The sequence below is a fragment of the Callospermophilus lateralis genome, chromosome 5 (assembly GCF_048772815.1).
Source record: "Callospermophilus lateralis isolate mCalLat2 chromosome 5, mCalLat2.hap1, whole genome shotgun sequence".
Lineage (NCBI taxonomy): Eukaryota > Metazoa > Chordata > Mammalia > Rodentia > Sciuridae > Callospermophilus > Callospermophilus lateralis.
The window spans coordinates 54722897-54745307 of record NC_135309.1 but is presented as its reverse complement, the minus strand read 5'-3'; the positions used below and the strand labels follow the sequence as shown (position 1 = coordinate 54745307).

At 34.3% G+C, this 22411-nt stretch overlaps 1 pseudogene; it reads right to left on the bottom strand.

The window, feature by feature from the left end:
• Positions 1-333: 333 nt before the first annotated feature.
• On the bottom strand, positions 334-1258 carry LOC143400383 (G2/mitotic-specific cyclin-B2 pseudogene; annotated as a pseudogene).
• Between the last annotated feature and the right edge of the window lie 21153 nt (positions 1259-22411).

The following is a 22411-nucleotide window of genomic DNA, read 5'->3' as shown; positions in this document are numbered from 1 at the left end:
AACCTATTACAAAATATTTTTCCAGTGAAAAATCACTTCTTCTGATTATACAGTTAGTAATTGCCTTTCAGTTTTCTCCCAAAATACAGTGAGGATTTTGGATTTGGTTTAAAACCTATTCTGTGCGAGTCCTTTTATTATTCCTATTGATTTCAGTACTAGTAGGCACGATTCATCCAACTTCCTCAGAATTCATTGTGGTGTATTTATACATAGACAGTATAATTCGGTAGATTTTATTTCTCTGTAGTTCTTCATGTCCTAACTCCCTCTTTCCCCTTTTATCCCCCTCCTATACTCTATTGGTCTCCTCTCTATTTTTCTGAGATCCTTTTAAAATTTCCTTTTCCTTTTTCTTCTCTTTTCCTTCTCTTGCCTGATTGAAAGAGTCAGCTCCATCAGATATTTGGCTCATGTGTGCTGTTCAACATCAACTTCCCCAGCTTTTGATGCTGGTTTTTAGGAGTGTGGTGGCAAGGGTCGACCCAACTCAAACTTTAGTTCTTTCAAAAACAGTTTCCATTTCTTGGATTTGAGAACTAGTATAAGCATGTCTGTGATGTAAACAAAATCTTCAATATTTGGAAAAAACATCTCCTCGTACTTGGAAGCCAATAGCAGACCTGTAATCCCAACCAACAAAAGCTTCCAACAGGAGACTGGCTGAACCTGTGAAAATCAATCCATGACAGTAATGTGCATGTACAGATTTCCTGCAGACGCCTAAACTTGGAGTGGACTTGAACCAGCCAGTCCACCAGAATAGCATATGTCCATTTATATCTCTTCCATCTAAGAAATGTGGTTAATGGATTACAAAACCTCAAGCTGTTTTAGATACTGGTAGATATCCTTAATGTAGTCACTGTAGAGCTGAGGATTTTTCCAATCCTCTTTATGCTTGTCTTTGATTTTGCAGAGCAAAGAATCAGGAAACGCTTGGTAGAGGCTCTCTTCCTCCATGGGAACATCCTCAGGTGTTGGAGAAGGATCCTTTCAGGCCAACATTTCCATCTGTAGCAGTTTCACAGAAGTAGTAGGTTTCAGTTGTTTGTTGATATTTGTTGCTTTGGTGGGCTGAACTGATACATTGGAGTTTTGAGTTTTCTTCACTACTTGTGCTGCTCTGGTTGAAACTATTTCCAATTTCTTGTAAAACCCCAGGCCTAATAGTTACAAGACTCTTAGCTTTAGAATTAAATCCTGTGTCAATATTCTCTAAATCAGTGGATACCTGTAGGCATCAGAGCAGGGCCATTTGGGAAGAAAAAGACAAGTGTGCCAGCCTGGCCCAGGGAGGGATACCGACTGGAGGGGAGTGGAGCTATTGTCTGTGGTGCAGTTGGCCTGCACTCCAGGAAGGCACAGCTGGAATATTCGGCCAAGTCTCCTTGTTCTAGGATTCATCATTATATATTCTTATTGGAGAGTTCTCTCTACCCTTATTTAGTAAAATTGCTTTCTCTTCTGTTTGCTTGAACTTTTTTTTGAATACGAATATTCTGTTCATTTCAAGAGCTAGTTGCATGGAATGTCTTTTTTCAGCCTGTGGATCTTTGCCTATGTGTCTCTTGAGAACAGCTATAATTAGATACGTTTTAAAATCCATTCTGCCATTCTATATATTTTAATTGGAGAATTGAGATCATTTATCATCAAAGTTATTGTGGAGAAATGTTCATTATTTCTTTCCATTTTGATTGTTTCATATATTTAATTTGCTCCTAATTTACATTTTCTTGATTGCTCTTCTAGTGAGCTTTATCCATTTGAGAGCTCTGGGGTTTGTTCTAAGGTTCTTCTGTTTGGAACATTTTTGCAAGCATTTTCTGTAGTGTTGGCTAAGTGGTCTTGCATTCTTTTCATTTATCTTTATACTGAATTTTTTTTTTTTTTTTTTTTTACAATTCTGAATGATAGCTTTGCTGGATATAACTATCTTGTTTAGCAATTGCTCTCTTTTGGAGCTTGGATTATCTAATTCCAGGCCCTCCTGGATTTTAGAGTCTGAGCTGAATGATCAGAAGTCAGCCTTACTTGTTTTCCTTTAATTGTGACTTGATTTTCTCTTGTGGCTTTTAATATTCTATCCTTGTTCTCTGTGTTAGGTATTTTGATAGAATGTATCTTATGGAAGTTATTTTCTGCTGTTGTCTATTTGGTGTTCTGTGTGGTCTTTTTGCAGATGTCCTCATTCTTAAAGTTTGGAAAGTTTTCTGCTGTTATTTCATTGAAAAAATTCATAATATAATTAATGTGCATTTCCATGCCTTCTTCAATTCTAGTGACTCTTATGTTTAGTTTCTTAATGTTGTCCCTGGGTTCTTATATATTTTGGTCATGGTCCTATTTTTGTCTTTATTATTTACTAGGAGTTAAGGTTCATATACCCTGTCTTCCGGGGTCTGAAGTTCTGTTTTCTACATAATCTAACCTGTTGGTGTTTTCAGGTAAAATTTCTATTTAATTTATTTTGTCTTTCATTTCTAGGAGTTCTGATTGACTTCTTTTCAGAATCTCCCTTATTGACATTATCTTTTATCTCCTGTGTTTATATTCCTTATTCATTCTTTCTTTCTTTTTTTTGTTTTTTAGGTCTTCTTTTTGCTCAGTAACCATTTTAAAAATCAATATTTTTTTTGTAATTTTTTTTCTGGAATTTCATCCCTTTCAATAACATGAGTTCCTTTGTTGGAGAATTTTAAGTTCTGTGGAGGGAGTAGATTTATTTGCTCTTCTCTGATGTTCTCAGAGGTATTAGACTTGTACATATGCTGAGAAGGATTTCTCTTTCTCTTTTATGAGGAGAGCATTTTTCCTGTGCTGTCAGTGTATCTTAGTGTCAATAGATGCTCAGTGACATCCAAACGTTAATTTCAACCTCCAACAACTTTTTGAAAGGACAGAGTGCAAGTAATAGCAGTAGTTTAAAAATAAATCACATATTAACATATACTATAAATGTATTTTCTAAAGATCTATATAATTCTATTAACTGAGGAGGAATTGGGTGAGGACTAATATAACATAGGCAAAAATGACTACATACTAATAATTTCATGTTGAATTTGAAATGGGATAAAAAATAAAGAGAGGGAAAAGAAAAAGAAAAGAAAAATGCAAAGAAGTTAGTGGGTGAGGAGACAGAGGTTAAAATATGAAGAGTGAAGTAGGTGCAGAAAACTAGGTTGATGTGGAACAGTTGTTGTAAGAGAGACTAGTTATTAGTTAACATCAATTAATATGCTATTTATCACTCAGAGGTTCAGATTAATTGTTGCAAAAGTTTTTGAAAATAGTCTTTTGATTCTGATGTTTCCATTTTTAGAAACTGCCAGCTGTAAAGAAGACCTTAAAATGTAAATCTATTTTGATTTCAGCTCTTCCTCCAAGTCAACCAAACTTTTCAGGTTGAGTATTGCATGCAGATTTCAATCCCCTTGTTATGGTTTGGATGTGAGGTGTCCCCCCAAAGCTCACACGTGAGACAATGAAAGAAGGTTTGGAGGAGAAGTGATTGGATTACAGCCTCAACCTAACCAGTGAATTTATCCCTAATGGGATTAATTGAGTGGTAATTGGAGGCAGGTCTGGTGTGGCTGGAGGAAGTGGTTAAATGGAGCTGTGGCTTTGGGGTATATATTTGTATCCAACAAATGGAGTCTCTCACTCTCTCTCTCTCTACTTCCTCACCACCAGGTGAGCTGGTTCCCCCTGCTACACTCTTCCATCATGATGTTCCACCTCACCTTGAGGCCTGAGAAATGGAGCCGGCCTTCTTCGAACTAAGATTTCTGAAACTGTGAGCCCTCAAATAAAATTTTCCTCCTCTACAGTTGTTCCAATGGGGTCTTTTTTTCACAGTCACAGCTGTGAAAATGCTGACTAAAACACCCATCTTGCCTAACCAGTCTTTTTTTTGCAGGGAGTGGGAAGGGTAAACTGTTTTTCTCTTTCAGAATGGTTTTGTTGTCTTGTCCTGGGGTGAGAATGGAATCTGTCAAGGCATTGGGTCAACAAGCTTACCTTCTTTCTCTGTAGACTGATCTGGCTTGAAATGTGCCTTTTGTCCTTGTGCTAAGCTTGGGGAGGGGTGGGCTTGGGATATTGCATCTACGCTCCTCCTACCCAGATTCCTGTCCCCTGTCAGACACACTCTATTTCACAGATCAGACTGTCAGATTCCAAATGAAGCACCCTTTATTCTTCCCCAACCTGCCATGCCCAGAAGGGTGTTCTATGCTCAGAAAGGGGCTGTTTGGCACCAATGATTCAGTGAAAAATATTGCCTATGTGAGTTTTGGCCTTGTATATTCAAAAAGCAAGTATCCAACAAAAAAAAAAATTAAAGAAATAAAAAAATAAAGAGATAATAAAATGTGAACATGGCGGAAAAAAAGAAGAAAATGAAAAACAGTGGTAAGCTGCATGAGTTCCAAGTCAGCTCAATAAGTCCTTTCAAGATGTTAGTGCTTCCCTAGCTCTGATCACCCCTGAAGATTTAGGTAACTCTTGGGGATTGCCATTTCTGTCTCCAACTAGGAACTTCAGGCTTTTTCCCTGGTAAACACAGCCTAGCTTTTTTGAATTTATGATCTGCTCCATTTGTGGATATGTTGATTAGCATCTGTTTTCCTTAAGCTCCTGGAAAAGTGTCTTTCTTCTTGAGGAAGGAATCCTTCCCCTCCACTACTGAGCCATAGCATGCCTGACATACCCCTGTCCTCCATTGGCTTCATTAATTTTATTGATTTCTATTCTAGGAAACATTTTTTTTTTCCTCTGAATACTAGTTCACTGAGCTATCACCCAGCTTTCTCTCCAATTTCTCTACTTTGGTAGAGAAATTTCTCTACTGCTGCAAAATGGCTTATTTAATTCACTCTGGGAAAGCTGCTAAAACACTGTGAATTCTTCTGAGCCGCAATCTTGGTCTCATTCTTTTACTTATCAATATCCATTTTTCTCATAAGTATTTACCAAAGAGAGGGTCTTTGGCTAAATGTGGTTTTTGACACATTTTTTGAAAGTCATGTGGCTGTAAGTTTGTGAGTTTATTTCTGAGTTCCTTATTACATTCCAATGATCTATGGGTATGATTTTATGATGGTATCTTTTATTTTTGTTACTATAGCTTGGTAGTATATTTTGAAGACAGTTTGTGTGTTACTTCCAACTTCATCCTTTTTGCTCAAGATAGTTAGCTAATTTTTTTTTTTCTGCTTCATATGAATTTTAGGATTTTTTTCTATTTCAGTTAAGTATGACATTGATATTTTGATAAAATTTACATTAAATATGAAGATGCCTTTGGGACATTTTGGTAATATTGATTTTTCTAATCCATGAACCCATAATATCTTTCAACTTATTTACTTGTCTTCAGTTTTTCTCTTCAATTTTTAAGAGCTTTAATCCTAGAGATGTTTATCCCCCTTGGTTAAATTTATTCCTAGTTATTCAATTTTGATAGCTATTATAAATGAGATTGATTTCTTCATTTTTTAAGACAGTTTGCTACTGATGAACAGAACACTAGTTATTTTTGTATGTTGGTTTTATAGCCTGAAACTTTACTGAATTCATTTATTAATTCTAATACGATTAGGTGAAATCATTAGGACTTTCTACATTGTAATCATGTAAACTACAAATAGGAACAATTTGACCTTTTCCTTTTCAAATTGGATAGGTTTTATTTTATTACTCTAATTTCCAGTACAATGTTGAACAGAAGTTGTAAAAATGGGCATCCTTGTTTTATCCTAGATGTTACCAAAAAAAAAAAAGCATTCAGCTTTTCTCCAGTATGATCTTATTTGTGTAGTTTTATATTCTAGTACTTTTCTTCTGTACCTAAAGTATTGAGAATTTTTATCATGAAGAAAGGTTGAATTTTATCAAATGTTTTTTTCTGTGTTTATTGAAATGATCATACAGTTTTTGTCTTCTGTCAGGTTGATGTTAACTATTCCACTTATTGATTTATGTTGAGCTATCTTTACCTGCTTGGGATGAATCCCCACTTGATCATGGTGAGTGATCTTTTTAGTGTGCTGTTGAATTTGACTTGATAGTATTTTGCTGAGAATTTTGTATCCATGTTCATCGGAGTTATTGCTTAGGCTTATTTAGACTCTGACAGTTTCTCAGACATTTCTTGTTTTTCATGACCTTCGCAGTTTTGAAGCATACTAAATAGGTATTTTAGAGAACATTCCCAGATTGATAATTGCCTCATGTTTTTCTCATGATTAGACTGGGGTTATGGGGTTGCAGTTGGAAAACCAGAAAGGTATATACTATTCTCATCAAATAATATAAAAGACACTTTCTATCAATTTTATCACTGTAGATGTTAAACTTGATCACCTGACTGTGGTAGTTTTTTTTTTTTTTTTCAGTTGTCTCCTCTAAAAAGTTATTGTTTTCTATTCCTTTTCATACTGTATTCTTTGGAAGCAAGTCATTATGCACAGCCAAAGTGAAGTTTTTATCTCCATTTCTTTGATATCAGAGTATCTATAGAACTTATCTGGAAATTTTATGCATGGGAAATTTGTCTACTCTTTACTATTAGTGTATTGTTTAATCATGTATTTGTATCTGTATGCACACATATATATATATATTATAAAGCAATATTATTTATTTTTTTGCTTAAATTACTTTAGCTTTGGCCATTAGTAGCTCTTTCAACTCGCTCCTGTGTCCCTTTGACCTCCCTCTGCCCATGGTTGTAGGGTTTCTTTGAGAACTTCCTTGCTTTCTGCCATTACAAGCTACTCTGGATTTTTCTTGTGTATTTCTTGCTCTAGTCCTAGAATCAACTCTTCCACCTCCAACAAACTCTGATTATTTTTATTGGAGAAAGATATTAGAAGCCAAGGTCTTGAGAGTGGGTGTAATATTGTTCCTGGAGTGTTATTGCATCTGGGCCCTCTCAATTTCAGCACAAGGAAGTATATGAAAGTATACTAATCCACTATATACACAGTCGCTCACTTTCTGATTATGGAAAACAATACAATTTTAGGTGCATGAGAGTGGAAAAAGAACTTCTTGGGAAAAATTGAGTAGAATGTAACACCATTTGTATTTCTTTTTCATTTTATACTTATGGATCTCTTTGAATAACTACTGTTTTCTTCCAACTATTTGTTTTTACTATGTTATTGCACACTGGAACCTTCAATATAATCTAAACAGAGCTATAATCATGATCTCAATTTCATGGGGGAAAGTTTTTAATATTATTCTTTCAAGTAAAATGTATGTGTTTTTAAAAAATATTCTCCTTTTTGTATTAGTAATGACCTCCCTCCTCTTAATTTGATTAGTCTTGGGGAGGCATGTGTATTGAATTGGGAAGATTATATAATTTTTTTCTTTCTAGAATATTAATGTTATATAATGTTTTTCAAATGTCAAAATAACCTTGTATTCCATAAAGAAACCCAACATTGTCATGATTATTTCTCCTCCTCCTCCTACTCTTTCTTCTTTAATATCTTGCTGAATTCAGTCACTAATATACTGCTTAAGATGTGTGTACCTGTGTTCTTGTGAAAGATTTGTGTAATTCTTTTCTTGACATGGCTCTCAATGATTGCTATAAAAGTTATGGCAATGTTGTAAACTCAAGTAGTCTGAGTTGCTCTGAAAGTGACTGTATAAGATTTACATAATTTCTTCTTCAGTGTTTTATCAGAAGTCATTGGTAAAAAAATTTGTGCCTAAATTTTCTTTGTAGAAAAGTATTTAATTGTATATTTAATAATTTTATAGATATAATTATTTTACATATATAGAATAAATCAAATTTTCTATTTTTTCTTGTCAATCTGTATGAATTCTGTGTCTCTAAAGTTAGTCATTTCATCTAAATTTTTCATTTGTTGGCATGAAGTCTGTTTTTACCTTCTCACTACATGGTAATGGCTCTTCAAACATTTTGGAGTTTGGTGACTACACTTGGCTTCCAATGCATATTTTTACATTTTATATTTTCTGGGCCTTTTCAGTTGACATTAATAGAATGAAAACTGCTCAAATAGTACTACTTACTTTACAAAGCCCTATACCAAGAATTGTGAAGGTTTATTCTTTGCTTTACTTTTAAATGGGACAATAAGTCATGTGTGTGTGTGTGTGTGTGTGTGTGTGTGTGTTTGTACACACAAGAGGAGAGAGAAACCAAAACAGCATAAAGGCTCTCAGAAACTTATTTTTGTGAGAGTAAACACTGGATAGATTATCATGCTTCTCTCAAAAATTTCTTGTATTTAATGTCTTTCAGCTATTTTTAATCTAAGCAATTAAGGAAAGAATTTAAATAGATTAATTTTGTAGGAATCACTTAAGTTTGGGCTTTTGCCTTTTATTTAAGTGCTCCTCAAAATTGCCTCATGTCCCAGCAGTGGTTTGGTTACTTTTTTTTTTTTTTTTTCCTGATACCAGGGATTGAACCCACTTAACCACCGAGCCACATCCCTAGCCCTTTTTTTGTATTTTATTTAAAGACAGAGTCTCACTGAGTTGCTGAGACCCTCACTACATTGCTGAGACTGACTTTGAACTCACAATCCTCCTGTGTCAGCCTCCCAAGTTGCTGGGATTACAGGTTTGCCCCACCACGCCTAATGGTTTGGTCACTTATTAAAAGCAAATTCCTGGATCCAATCCGACAAACACCAACTGAATCAGAATCTCGGGGGGTAAGTCCCAGAAAACTATCCTTGTAACCAGCTCCCTGTAGAAGTCGTAGTCATTGAAGTTTGATAAATTAACTCCTTGCTGATCACCCACAGACTGGTTTTATCTGATGTTTTAGCTTTATAAGCATATATCTCATATACTTTTTGTACAGAAAAGAGTCTCTTTACCTGAAGTCCAGCCATCTCTAGAGAGAGATAAATATTTTAGCACTTCTACAGCCATCTATACAACTTAGGTTACGTGAGCGAGATGTTTTCAGATATATTACTGATCCAATTTAATACTGAAATTGCTTAGCTCCCAGATTCTGGGAGCTTATACATTTCCTGTATCTCTTTCTTATGACTGACCAATGTTTACTTTCATATACTTGTACTTGAGTTGTCTTACAGATGTTTTAATATTTTTGTACTTAATAAAATACCTGGTAATATAAGAGTTCAATTATTCTTTTTGTTTTGCTTTTTAAGCTAAGTAACAACTATTTAGGTAAATATTAGATTTCTAAAGGTAGTTTTTCATGATGGAGAATTAACAGCTACTTATACAAATGCTATGTAGCACAAATAAACTTTTGTCTTTTTATACGCTTCAAGTATCTGGGTTCCCTCTTTGTATTCTCATATCCTGTGCTCCTTATTCTCCAGGACAAAACAATACAATGAATTCATTTTGTCTATATTTACTATTAATCTGTATCCATACAAAAAAGGGCTAGGATGTGGCTCAGTGGTTAAGTGGGTTCAATCCCTGGTACCAGAAAAAAAAAAAGTAACAAAACCACTGTCTATATTTACTATTAATCTGTAGCCTGACTTGAACTGTCCTTCAAGCATTGGTTGGTATGAGGCTGAGAGTAGTCCGCACAACTGGATTGAGTTTACTTCATACATGAGGACAAGAGATTGCTAGGTGATTTTGGTGAATATCAATCCCCTGACCTGCTGTTTATGTACAGCAGCATGCTTCAAAATGATTTTTCTAAATTTGGTCTAGTAAATCTTTCCCTTTGTTTTCTGTATTGGAAAAGGAAACAAAAAGCGATTTAATTTAAATCTAGATTTAAAACATGTAATATGCAGAAACACAAATACATAAATATACCTAACTTAGGCACTGTGTAGCACTAATAATCTCTTCTCACTAAAAAAAACTTTTTAATCTCTATTCTATGTATTTATTTAAGTTAGTGTCCTTCCTCCCTGTTTAAAAATATTTTTAATGAAAATCAAATGTGATGTCTTTAAAAATGTGGCCTTTGAGGCTGGGGTTGTGACTCAGTGGTAGCGTGCTTGCCTAGCACATGTGAGACACTGAGTTCAAGCCTCAGCACCACATAAAATAAATAAATAAAATAAAGTATTGTGTCCATCTATAACTTAAAAAAATAAAAAAGATGTGGCCATTGTTGCGGTATAATTATACAAAATGTAGGATTTGTTGTTACATATTAATATATGCCCATGATATAGCAAAATGATTTGATCAATATTTTCCCCCAATATTTTTCCTTTTTCTTTCCTTTTTCCTTCCCCTGGTTTCTTTTCTTTACTGGTCTCTCTTCTATTTTCACAAGAGCTCCTACCCACCTTGCCCCCACCCCCTTTTCCTCTCCAGCTTTCATATATGAGAGAAAAAACAACCCTTGACTTTCTGAGTTTGGCTTATTTTGTTTAATATAATACTCTCAAATTCTATCCATTTTCCTGCAAATAACAAAATTTCATTCTTCTTTATTACAAAATAGACCTTCATTGTGTATTATATCACATTTTATCCATTAATCCATTGATGGATGCCTAGGCTGGTGTCATAAATTGACTATGTGAATTCTTTTGCTATAAATGTGGGTCTGCATGTATCCATACATTTTTCTGATATTAATTCTTTAGAATAAATACTCATGAGTGGTATAACTGGGTCATAGGATAGTTCCATTCTTAGTCTTTTGAAAAACTCCACACTGATTTCCTTAGTGGTTGAACTAATTTGCAATCCCACAGTGCATAAGTGTTCCTTTTCCCTAACATCCTCTGCAGCATTTATTAGTGTTTGTGTACACACACACACACACACACACACACACTGAGGATTGAATTTGGGGGCACTTTACCCACTGAACTACATCCTAGCCCAGTTTTATTTTTTATTTTTGAGACAGGATCTTGTTAAGTGGCCTAGGGCCTTGCTATGTTGCTGAGGCTGACCTCAAACTTGTGATCACTTGTCTCAGCCTCCTGAATTTCTGGAATGACAGGTATGTGCCACCACACTCAGCTATTATTTGTATTCTTGATTGTGCCACTGGGACTGGAGTGAGATAAAATCTCAGTGTAGTCTTGATTTGCATTCTCTAATTGATAAAGATATTGAACATTTTTCTTACATTTGTTGACCATTTGTATTTATTCCTTCCTTTATTTCTTCTTCTTTTTTTGTACCCAGAAGCACTTAAGCACTGAGCCATATTCCCAGTCCTTTTTTAAAAAAAGAAGTATTTTATTTAGAGTCAGGGTCTTGCCAAGTTGCTGAGGCTGTGTTTGAACTTGTGATCCTTCTCCCTCAGCCTTTCCAGCCGCTGGGATTACAGGGGTGGAATACTATGCTAGTATTTCTTCTTTTCAGAAGTGTCTGTTTAGTTCATTTACCCACTTATTATTTGGGTTATTTGCTTTTTTGGTGTTAAGTTTTTTGAGTTCTTTGTATATCCTGGGGTTCATTTTTAAAAACTACAAAAGGACCATTTAAAATATTTTCATTATAATAATATCTGAATATTTTTGGAAGACATAATCTCATGGATCATTTATTTTTATTATTTTTCATGGCATGCTTTTATGTTTAAATATTATTCAAAACCTAAGTATTATGAAAAAAATATGAAGTTATGATGAAGGATTACTTTTTTATGTGATCTGTTTTAACTACTGAGTAATTGATCATATAGTGATAGAATTAACTTTTATCAACTTTTGTCCACTGTTTAGATATATTAAACATGAAAGCAAGCATTGTAGAATATACTCATTACCGAATTCTTTAAATATTGTCTAATATATACTTAAAATTTTAATATAGTGTTCAGTTTAGTATATGGAAGGTGATAGTATTCATTTTTATTTTAATAGTTACCCATTAAAAGCATACATTTAATAAATGCAGTAGATGTTTAATGATGAGGTAAACATATTAGATGTTTAATAATGCAATGAAATAATTTACCTAGAAAAGGATTAAAAATTACTCCTTCTCTTTGTCTTCATCTCCCCATACATTTGTTTTATACTTATTGTCTTTTCAAAATATATGAAAGAAAGAGTATCTCAGCATATCATAAAAATTTAATCAGATCTCTTGCAGGAACATTTGGAGACAATTGCTATATGCTGTAATCACTTCCTTTAGTCCTGATCCTTGAGGTATGAGTGAGGTAACATTATTAATGTTCTTTGTCTTTGGGGAGGATGTGTAATTATTTTGTGTCTCACAAGTGTATGACTTTTTGCTCAACTTTTTAATGAGAATTGCCCTTGCCTTGTCTGCGCAATGCACTAAAACAGAGTCAAATCCCGTTTTTGAACGTGAGGGACTCATTCCTTGCCATGCATTATTCATTTTAAGTAAGTTAATGTCACTGGGAAGCAGAGTTTGTGGCTTGTATGATGAAGATTTTAAGTGAGGTATAGTTAATTACTTATTGCCCATGCCCTAGTGTGCTTTTCCATATGGCCCTTTTTGGCACATGAGTGACACGATGTCATTAGGGCAAAGTCATGAGCAGAACTTTTTATATTAAAACTTTAACATATCAGTGCCCTGGGCACTAGTGAATTCAAGTTTTCAAGTTACAGAACCTGCACGAATAATTTAGCATCTAGTGCTTCTCAATATGTTTATTTTAATTCAACTTCTGCCTCTTAAATCAAACACAGAATTTTCTCCCAAGTGCTTCTGTTGCATATGTCAATGACCTTGAAAAGAAGACATTATTAGCAGAACTCCTGTGTCCTCTTGGGAAACAATAAAACATTAGACCACACTATGGAATGAGTCTTTGAATAATGAATGATAAAAATTAAATTGGGCATAGTAGAAAAAACATCTTAACATTTATTTCAGTTGTCTTGAATTATAGAATAAAAAAGATCCTTGCCTTTTCTAATTAAGAAGGTGTGCCTTATAATGCTCATTGATTGGCAGATACTAATCTTGGCACAAGCCCTGTGATGACATGTTAAAAACCAATTAGTGTTAAAGAATAAAGAAAGTGACCAGTGAAATTTAGGAATGTCTACATCAGAGAAGGTTGTGGGTAGCAACCTGTGGTGGGGGTGGGCTGTGAGGTTGGTATTGAGCTTGCATACATAGTGCCCACTGTTCTTATGTCATTGGTATGTTCATTTGGGAGTGGTCTTGAGTACTCCTGGGAATTTGGTCTAAATCTTCTCCAGTTCTATCCCCTTGATATTCTTCTTGATACTCCTACTTCGTATTAAAATACATGAAATTAAGGGACTTCAAAATTGTTTTGAGAAATAATTCATCTTATAGTTGATAATACTGAGGCCTAGAAGTTGGAGTGATTCAGTTAAGGTTATAGTTCAGCTTTTAGGATTTAATGTCTAATGTTTAATGTTAAAATACTTCTTAATTTTACACAAATTACTTGTTAATATGCATGTATCATTCATTCATTATTCCTGAATAGGTATCAAAAGAGCACAATCAAACCACAATTTCTATTTTTCAACATTTCTGGTTTTCAATACTGAAATGCTTTCTCCTCATAGGGTGTAAAAGAATTTGATTTCTAAGGAAACTGGTATCAACATAATATGTTTGTAAATGAGAAATCTGATATAATTTAAACACAAATGTGAGATGTATTTTAGTTTCAAAATTTTCATGTTACATATATTAGTGAAGTTGATTTGCCATTCAAAAAGAAATTTGTGCTTGGAAAATGATATTCACCAGGATCACACTTGTTATTTAGTATTGCATTTTTATGATGCTAAATGACAATATTATCTTTAAGTGAAAAGAAATAAATTATAATATTATTTGCTTTAAATTATGGTCACAATTCTATAAAAATGGTATTTTGTGTATTGTCATTATAGGATGAAATGTTTGGCAGAAGATGGAGGAAGAAAAGAAATTTACTATATTACTAATGAAATAAAAACAATTGCCAAGAAATCAAGGCCAAGTCCAATTTAGTAGTGATTAAATAGCAATTATAATTTTAGAGCTATTAAGACAACAGTGTAAACAATTTGGTTTCATTTCAGTCCCAAGGAGGGACAGATGCGCTTTGTATCAACAGATGCAGTCACTCTACCAAATAATTTCTGGAGTGCAAATCAGGAAAACTGAGTCTGCATTCCAACTTTACCAATAATTTTGCAAAGCTCTTATTTTGTATGAGCAATTGTTTATCTATGGATAATATTGTAATTTTTGCTTTTTTTCCTGTAGAGTTATTTTTATGGTAAATTCATTATATTAAAAAGAGTTCATAAATTTTCAAGACAATACTGTGTACGTTTTTAGTGCATTTGACTTATCAAAATACAGACAAGAACTGAAAAATATCTGTCATTAACAGATGTTATGACAGTTTTCTAGTTTGGTACACCTGAGTTACCGTTACAAGGATTAAAGTTTCTGGTTTTCCAAGTAGTAAAACCTTATTTTAGTATCTTGCACAAAAACTCTTCTTTTTCTTTCTCCTATTCTTTCACATATTACCCTGTGCAAACTTATCTTTATTCTCAGATATTGCCCACTGCTTTATATTGCATAAATCTTTCTGTAGGCTCACCTCTCCACTAAGCTCCAAGCTCCATTCCTACCTGTCAACTGCATCTTCCCAAATTAATGTAAAACAGATACTTCAAGCAAATCTTCAACTCCATTATATTTCTTATTAAATGCTTTTCTTTTCCCAAAAACTTGTTATTCATGCCAGGAACACTAAAATTATTTTAAATATCTTCCTTTTTCACGTAGTCCATCATCAAACATCTCCAAATCCCAGACCCTAAATGTGTTGGATGCAAACATCTTTCTTCATCTATACTGTTGACACACCTGTACAGATCGTGATTGTTGACTGATGCCTTAGATTCATGTCATACAATAAAGTGAGGAGAGGCGATTGCAGCAAGAAGAAGGGCTTTGACACCCACAGACCTAGCTATACTAACTATACTGCTTGGATAGTCTATGTAGGCTTATTGATTTCAATTCAATCTAAAAATGACAAATAGTTATTTTACATGATTGTCATAAATATTAGAAATGATGTTGATAAAGTTCACAGCACAGTGCCTGGTACATCTTAGTACTTCAAAAACTAGCAGTGGTAGCTTTTGATAAATCTGGTTGTCATTGTTGAACTCAAGCGGCCTTAATAGTGCTGCCCAAATTCTTTCTAAATTTTAGGTATAGTTAAATCCCTTTCAAGCTTAAAAACCTACAACATCTCCAATTTCTGAAGTTTGATGAATTTTTATGTACTTGCAATCTATATCTCAAACTCCACATTTCTGCTTTCACTTTCCACCACTTCTGGAAGTTAGGTATGTTCCTCTTCATTGGTTCATTGGTTTTGTTTATTCTCCTCTTCCTCTCTAAACTGATCTTGGTCTTATTTGTCCCTTGGTCTTCTTCTTCTTCTTCTTCTTTTTTTTTTTTTTTTCTGCAGGCATTGCCTTTAACAAGGCTTCAAGCCCATTATTTCTGCTTTGAAACCTTTCCTTGACTCCCACAACTTATCATATACAGAAGTAATCCTGCTCCGGATATCCTTTACTGTTTATATACACAGCTAATTATAATCAGACTTTTGTTGACTTTAACATGTTCTTGACACTCTTTCAAATGTTTTATGTGTGAACTCATGTACACATTATAGGAAGGAAGATACTACAATTATCCGCCTTTTAAGGATGAGAAATTCAGGTACAAAGTGGTTAAAGAACTCTGTCTGGGATCAAAGTTAGTTGGTGGTGGAGTTGGGCCTTGAGCCAGTCTAGCTTCTGTACCTTTGCAACTATTCACTTCCTTCTTGTTGCCACCCAAGAGTATCTAATATTGGATGGACGTTTTGTTCCAAACATATCCTTGACATTAAAAGAAGATCCTAGCCCATGTTGTACATACCTTAGTTTTGGCAGTAACAAGTGTAATTAGGGGCAATTAGGGTGTGAGCCCTTTAGGACTTTGGAAATGGTAACTGTATGAAAATTATTTTCATTGTTGAAATGCTTCTGAAAGATAATTATTTATAATAGTACATGATCAACTTACATAAATTAGGGAATTATAATTCACTTTTGTGACTTGATTTATTTCTCACTTACTGACTTCACCTTTGCCCCATCAGTCTTGTATATTACAATTCCTCTGGTCATTAACATGCCCAGTAGAAGAAGAAAGAGGAGATGAAATTTAATCATTGAATTTTTCTCTCTTTATTTGTTGCTAGAGTCAGAAAAGGTGAAACTTTTGGACAACATGATGACTGAGATTATAAGGTGATAATTTATTTTACATTTTTGTTTTCCATTATGGTCAATAACCCAAATTCTTTAAAATTTTGTGAGCCTGTGTTGAGTAACTACAGTGCGTTATACTTTGTGGGCTGTAATAATTGCTATATTAAGAGCCAGGAAGAATTAACTTCATCATATAATTTTGACTTTTTACTAAATATCCAATATGATAAAATTCAGGGAGTAATTGTTGGCAATTTGTATTAACAGCAATGAACATAAATACACTTCATAAGAATTCTGCATTTGGGAAGCTTTCTTTCATTTTTTTTCCCTTCATTTCTTATTGGTTTAACATATCCAAATTCTGACATTTTTAGCCTTCCCCTATTTCTACGTTATGTTTCAATTTCAGGTTCCCAAGTCTTCTCCAAGAGCCTCCTCTGACCACATTGAGGTGGCTGCCAAACATATTGTTATGTATGAGCCCTGGGACCTTAGCTTCCATCCTACCTAGTATGGCCCCTTGTCTCTTTGGAGTTTTCTTCTGCCAGTGAATCACACAGCAGCAGCATCTCAAATAGCATGGCCTTGCTCCTGATTGCCCCTTTCTGGGGATTTCTGCAGCACTTGCTACTTTTATCCATGACTCATTGGACTTTATCTCCTTTTCTGCCTGCCTTCTCATCTATTTGTTTGATATATTAGTAGTAATGCAAACTGCCATTTATTGAGCATTGCTTTTAAAGTCAGGAAGTGTGAGAAAGTGTTGTCTCATTGGTTGTTTGCAACCACTGAAGGAGGTACGTTTTATGAAGCAAGTGGCAAAGGTACAGAGAGGTTAAGACACTTGCTCTAAATTTCATAGGTTCTAAGTACTGGAGCCACTTCTTTTGATTGTGATGCCCTTTGATACTAGAACTCATGTCTCATTTCTCATATCTATGGTGATTGTGAATTATTAATGAGATAAAGCTCTTAATTCCTAAATGCACCAAGGGGACCTTAATCATTTAGGATAATCACTCCATCACTTAAAGTACAAATATAAAGCAGGTCAGCAAAGGGAAATAAAAACACCAAGTCAATGTTTCTTTATTTGCATAATTTAATATATTCTAAGTTTATAATACCTCAAATAGTCTACTTATTAATGGGCAAATGACATGATCAGTCTCATAATTTGGTAATTTATTAATTAATATGTGATAGTAAACAGAAACAGCATATTTTCTAACACTAGGCTATCACTTATGTTGTTACCATATTCTAGGAAAAAAACCCAGATTAAAAAAAATGTATTGTTTATTTTAAATTGATATTTAATGGTGGTATGTATTTGTGGAATACAATGTGATGCTTCAATAACATGTATACAATGTGTGGTGATTAAGTTTGAGTAGTTAGTCTAATCATTGCCTCTAACATTTGTCATTTTTCTGTGACTAGAGTATTCAAAATCCTCTTTTCTAGCTATTTTAAAATATACAACATATCATTACTAAGTACAGTCACCCTACTGGCAACAGAACACTGAAACCTATAACTCAGTACCCGTTTTGTAACCTCTCCCCATTCCTAAGGTATGAAATTGATTACATGGTTATTATCTCATTTCTTACATTGTCAGTGGGCTGTTCAATAAGGCAATTATTTTCTGCTGCCTTTCACTTTTTGAGAAAGCTGAACTTGAAAGGGGTGTTATTGTTGATAATTTCCCATTTTCATTAACATCTTTGTTACTATTGATAATTTCCAATTTTCATTAACATATTCAACAATCCACAATGTCTCAATAAATGGGGAATAACATAAAACTTTGACCAATTACTTAAATACTGTTTCTGAATTTAAAGATACATAGCTATATCTAAATTCCTTTGCCTAGTTAATACCCTCTCTAATTTAGATTTTATTATTTAGTTTTTAAGATATAGATTGGCAACTGTAGAAATAAAATCTCATTATCCCATGCAGACTTTAATGTTGATTTTAAAGTTACAGCCATTTTTAAGGTGTCTACTGAAATAACATTTTTCTTTTTGGTAATGTAATGATTTATGACACATTTCTTTTCTTTGACAGACAGCCTAGAATATTTCCAGTTTATCTAATATACCTCTAATAAAAATCTACTCCTGTCTCTGTGGGTGAGCACAACATAGCATGAAATAGTGCTGAGTGTCAACAGTGCTTCTTCTGTTAATAAAGATTCTGAAGAAAAATTTGACTCAAACAGCAGGGGCTGGATTCTCATCCTTGTTTCTTTTGAAGTATACCAAGCTATTTCTATTGTCACAGTTTAAATTTTGCCAAAAATTAAATGCTTAGTTATCTTAACTTGGATCATGAGCAATCTTTTCAGTTGGGAGCATTTCATGTGGTTATTACTGAGTTTAAACTCTCTTTATCTTGTGTATTTGGTCCTGGAGATATTTATTTGCAGTAACTGTATGCTTAAAAATATAATCAACTATAAAAAAATACAAATCAACTTCATGGCTATTTTTCGAGGGGAATTGTTTTTAAATGCAGTTCTCTTTAGCTATACTTTATTTCAAGGATTTAAATTAGATGTAATCCAGTTTGGTGTCAGGTGTAAGTTTTTTCACTGAGCTGAGAGGGCCTTGTCTTCAAGATCTGTGGTTGTCTCACCTTTTCAATGTCATTCTCTTCGCCTTCTCCAAGAGCCCCTCCTTGGTCAGGAAAGATAATAGCGTTTTACTGGCTGCACCTGGCTCATTTGATTTTTATGATCATTTTAAAACCCTAGACTCTGTCCGTTTGACCTTCATCCATTAAAATACCTTAGGAATCTATTCATTTTTAGCAATTTCCACTTGATATTTGAAGCTTATCAACTAGAATAGCCCAGCTTCAAAGTTCTCAGTTCTTTGATCCTAAATTTTGAAAATTCAATTTCTGCTAACAGAAGTTACTCTTTTCCCTCAATTAAGACATTGGTTGCTCTGTTCCTTACTATTCTGGTCTTCCTGCCATTTCTGGATCCTGTTTCCATATTTAACCTAGACTCTTCTAAACATGACACCATGTTCTCTCACCCTTAGTGCCTTCTGGTATTTCAGTTTCACCGTTTTGTAGCCCTGGAGGTATCCTAGCATCAGACTTGCTTGTGCTTACTTTCTAGTATTATTTTGTATCTCAAAATTACATGACTGGATAAATTATCTTTGGCACAGAAACTTGGAAGTGAATGAATTTTTTTTTTTTTCCAGGGATGGATAAGGAGTTTAACTTGATGCACTTGATGGAGAGTTAAGAAGAATGTAGCTGGAAAGGTGGGCCAAACCTAGGTCATCTAAATGAATGGGAAATGGGAATCAACAAGACAATCTAAGTGGGTGTATGATATTTTTAGAGCTGCAATTTTAGAAATAAAATATTGACAACTGGAAGATGAATGCCATGTAATGGTTAATTGAAGTCCATCAGACTAGTCATGGGACTGTTGACATTTTGTAATCGTGAGACAATGTGGTCTGATCTGGGCAGCTGAAATAAGAGTGAAAATGTATTCTTCCTTACTGTGTTCTTTAGTGAACTAGTGTTTTGAAAATATTGATAATGGTCCTAGCACTATAGGAGACCGTCAGAAAATACTGTGAGTTCTTTAATAAGATGACATACTATTTTATCTTTCTCTTGGGAAACAAATGGATTTACTAAACTAGTTTTTCTGGGTAAAGTTTGGTGTCTATCTCTTACTGTTTTTTTTATATTGCTATAACAGAATTATTGGGACTGGGTAATTTATAACAAAAAGAGATTTGCTTTGGATTATAGTTTTTGAAATACAAGAGCATGGCTCTAGTATCTGCTTGACTTCTGGTGAGAGACTCATGGCAGAGTGGCAACAGGTATGTACAGAAGAGAGGAGGGGAAAAAAGGTCTAGACACTTTTTAACAACCCACCTCATGATAACAGCTCACTCGTGGGACCTACAGCAGTCCTGTAGTCTTCATAAAGACTGAACCCCCATGACCCAATACCTCTTAAAGGATCTACCACCTCTCAATAACACTATATTAAATTTCAACATGAATATTTCCAGGGACAGGCCACATCCAAATCATAGGAGTATCTTTCCAAAGATGAGATTGTAAAACATATATATAAAAGGAGATGTAGCATGTAATGTTTACAAAGTGTCTCTGAGGTATATTTGTGTAGATATTATATTTGTTTGCTGCTTAAGGTTTTTTTTCAGAGAACTGAGATGTTCTTTACCTTCTCAGTGCTCTAAATGGGGTAAGACCCTTGAACCTGTCTAAAATTATTTGAGAGTGTTGTGATTGAATTATCATCAACATCATATATCTCTACCCAGGGAAATAATAAAAATGTTTGGAAATATTTTCTGCTTTTAAAGCAGCTACCAAGCTTGACTTTTAATTCCTAGATTGGATTGTGCTACCCTTATGACCTCCCTGTTTTCTCTACAACCCAGGTGAATGGAGGGTCCTGGTTAACTCTGGTTGAGAACTCACGACTTGGGAAGAAAGATGGATGATGCTACAGGACATTGTCTTGGGAAGGAAATAAAGGCATGGTGTAAATTCTTCTGGATTTTCTCCTCTTTGTCTTTGGATTCCCTGAAATTCCTAACTCATTGTAAACAAACAAACAAACAAATTTAAAAAAGATTAGCTGAAGAGAAATTTCTGAATTTTTTTCATGTACTTTAATGTTTCTCATAGCCATTTTTTTTTCTAATTTAAGGTGAGTTTTTACTTGTGCTGGTTGAATAGAAATAGCTAGAATTTTCCAAGTAGGAGTTTTTCTTGCAAAGAACACTAATATGTCAAAATTATATTCTGAATATTTTGATGCAATAAGTTCCTTGTTACATATTCTTAGTTTTATATTTCACCTGCTAATTCAGTGAGTTTTTAGGATATACAAGTTAATTTTTGTATGCAGCCAGCCATAGTGAAGCAGAAACTCAATCTGTAACAAATAGTCTATAGATCAGAAATTTACTAATTTAGCTTTCTATATTTAGAATGAAATTGATGTCTCATATAAAATTTATCTCTTACCCTAATTCTCTTTTTCTGATAAAAAGGTTTATGCATACTTGTTATATTCTTTCCAGTCTCCTGATATAAAGTCCATTTTTGAAGGGCAGAGACTAAATTTCTTATCTTTGGATTGATGCAGCCTCTACTCAGTATTACTGTGTTTCTCTCATTTAGCTGATGTTTATGAAACCTACCTCAATAGCGCCACTATCAATCCAGGTGAAAAATAGCATTTTTATTAAATGTCTTAAGTCACTGAAAGGTATAACAACTTGATCATATAAATATTGACAGAGCAGCTTTTAAGTTCTATTTTACTCAACAACACTGCATTGAGTACTTACATCCCTGTAATAAAGAAGCCAAAATAATATCTACTGAAAAAAGCCCAGAAAAATCTTTTGATGTTTTTCTTGATGTTGATTAATGATAGAATGAGAATCAACATGGGCCAGTGGTTGAATCAACCCCAAAGAACACAACCTGTACTCATTTCTTAGTGCATTTGAGGTTTTGATGCTGTGATGCTCACAATTCAGTTGTGTCAGGGAAGTGAGATAGGTGGCTAGAGACCAAAGAAGACCTGCAGATGTGGGATTTGATACAAAAATGTATTGAGCTTATGATAGTGGGGAGGGCCAGTTGTGGGGACTGGTTATGGGTACCTCTGTTCCACATAGTGCTTCTGTACCCAGTCAGAAAGCAATGCTTCCTAACTTTGGACACTTTGTTCAAGAGTTCTACCTGCATGAGCACTGCCCTCTCCATGATGCTGTGATCTGCAGCAGTTACCACAGGAAAAGGGGCTTTATAAGTTAGCTTTTGGAAGCAGTGATTTCATTCATTTGCTTAGTTGTGTGTTCTTTTTTTATGACCAGCATCCCAGTTCCTTTTGACAGCATCTTGTGTGCATTGGAATGCACACAAGAAAGCAACTTTCTTCATAGCACTTACCTGCCTTAATTCCCAGCTCATATGAGAGAAAGCCAATGTCCTCCAAGATGTTTTATATTCATATTTTCCAGCCCAGACTTTCTTTCATTCTTCCCGAACTTGACTAGGTTTTTGGGAATAAAAAGGGGCATTCAGGGAGGTACTTTATTCTTCCCATTTTCTTTAAGGATGACACAGATGCTTCACATTTTTTT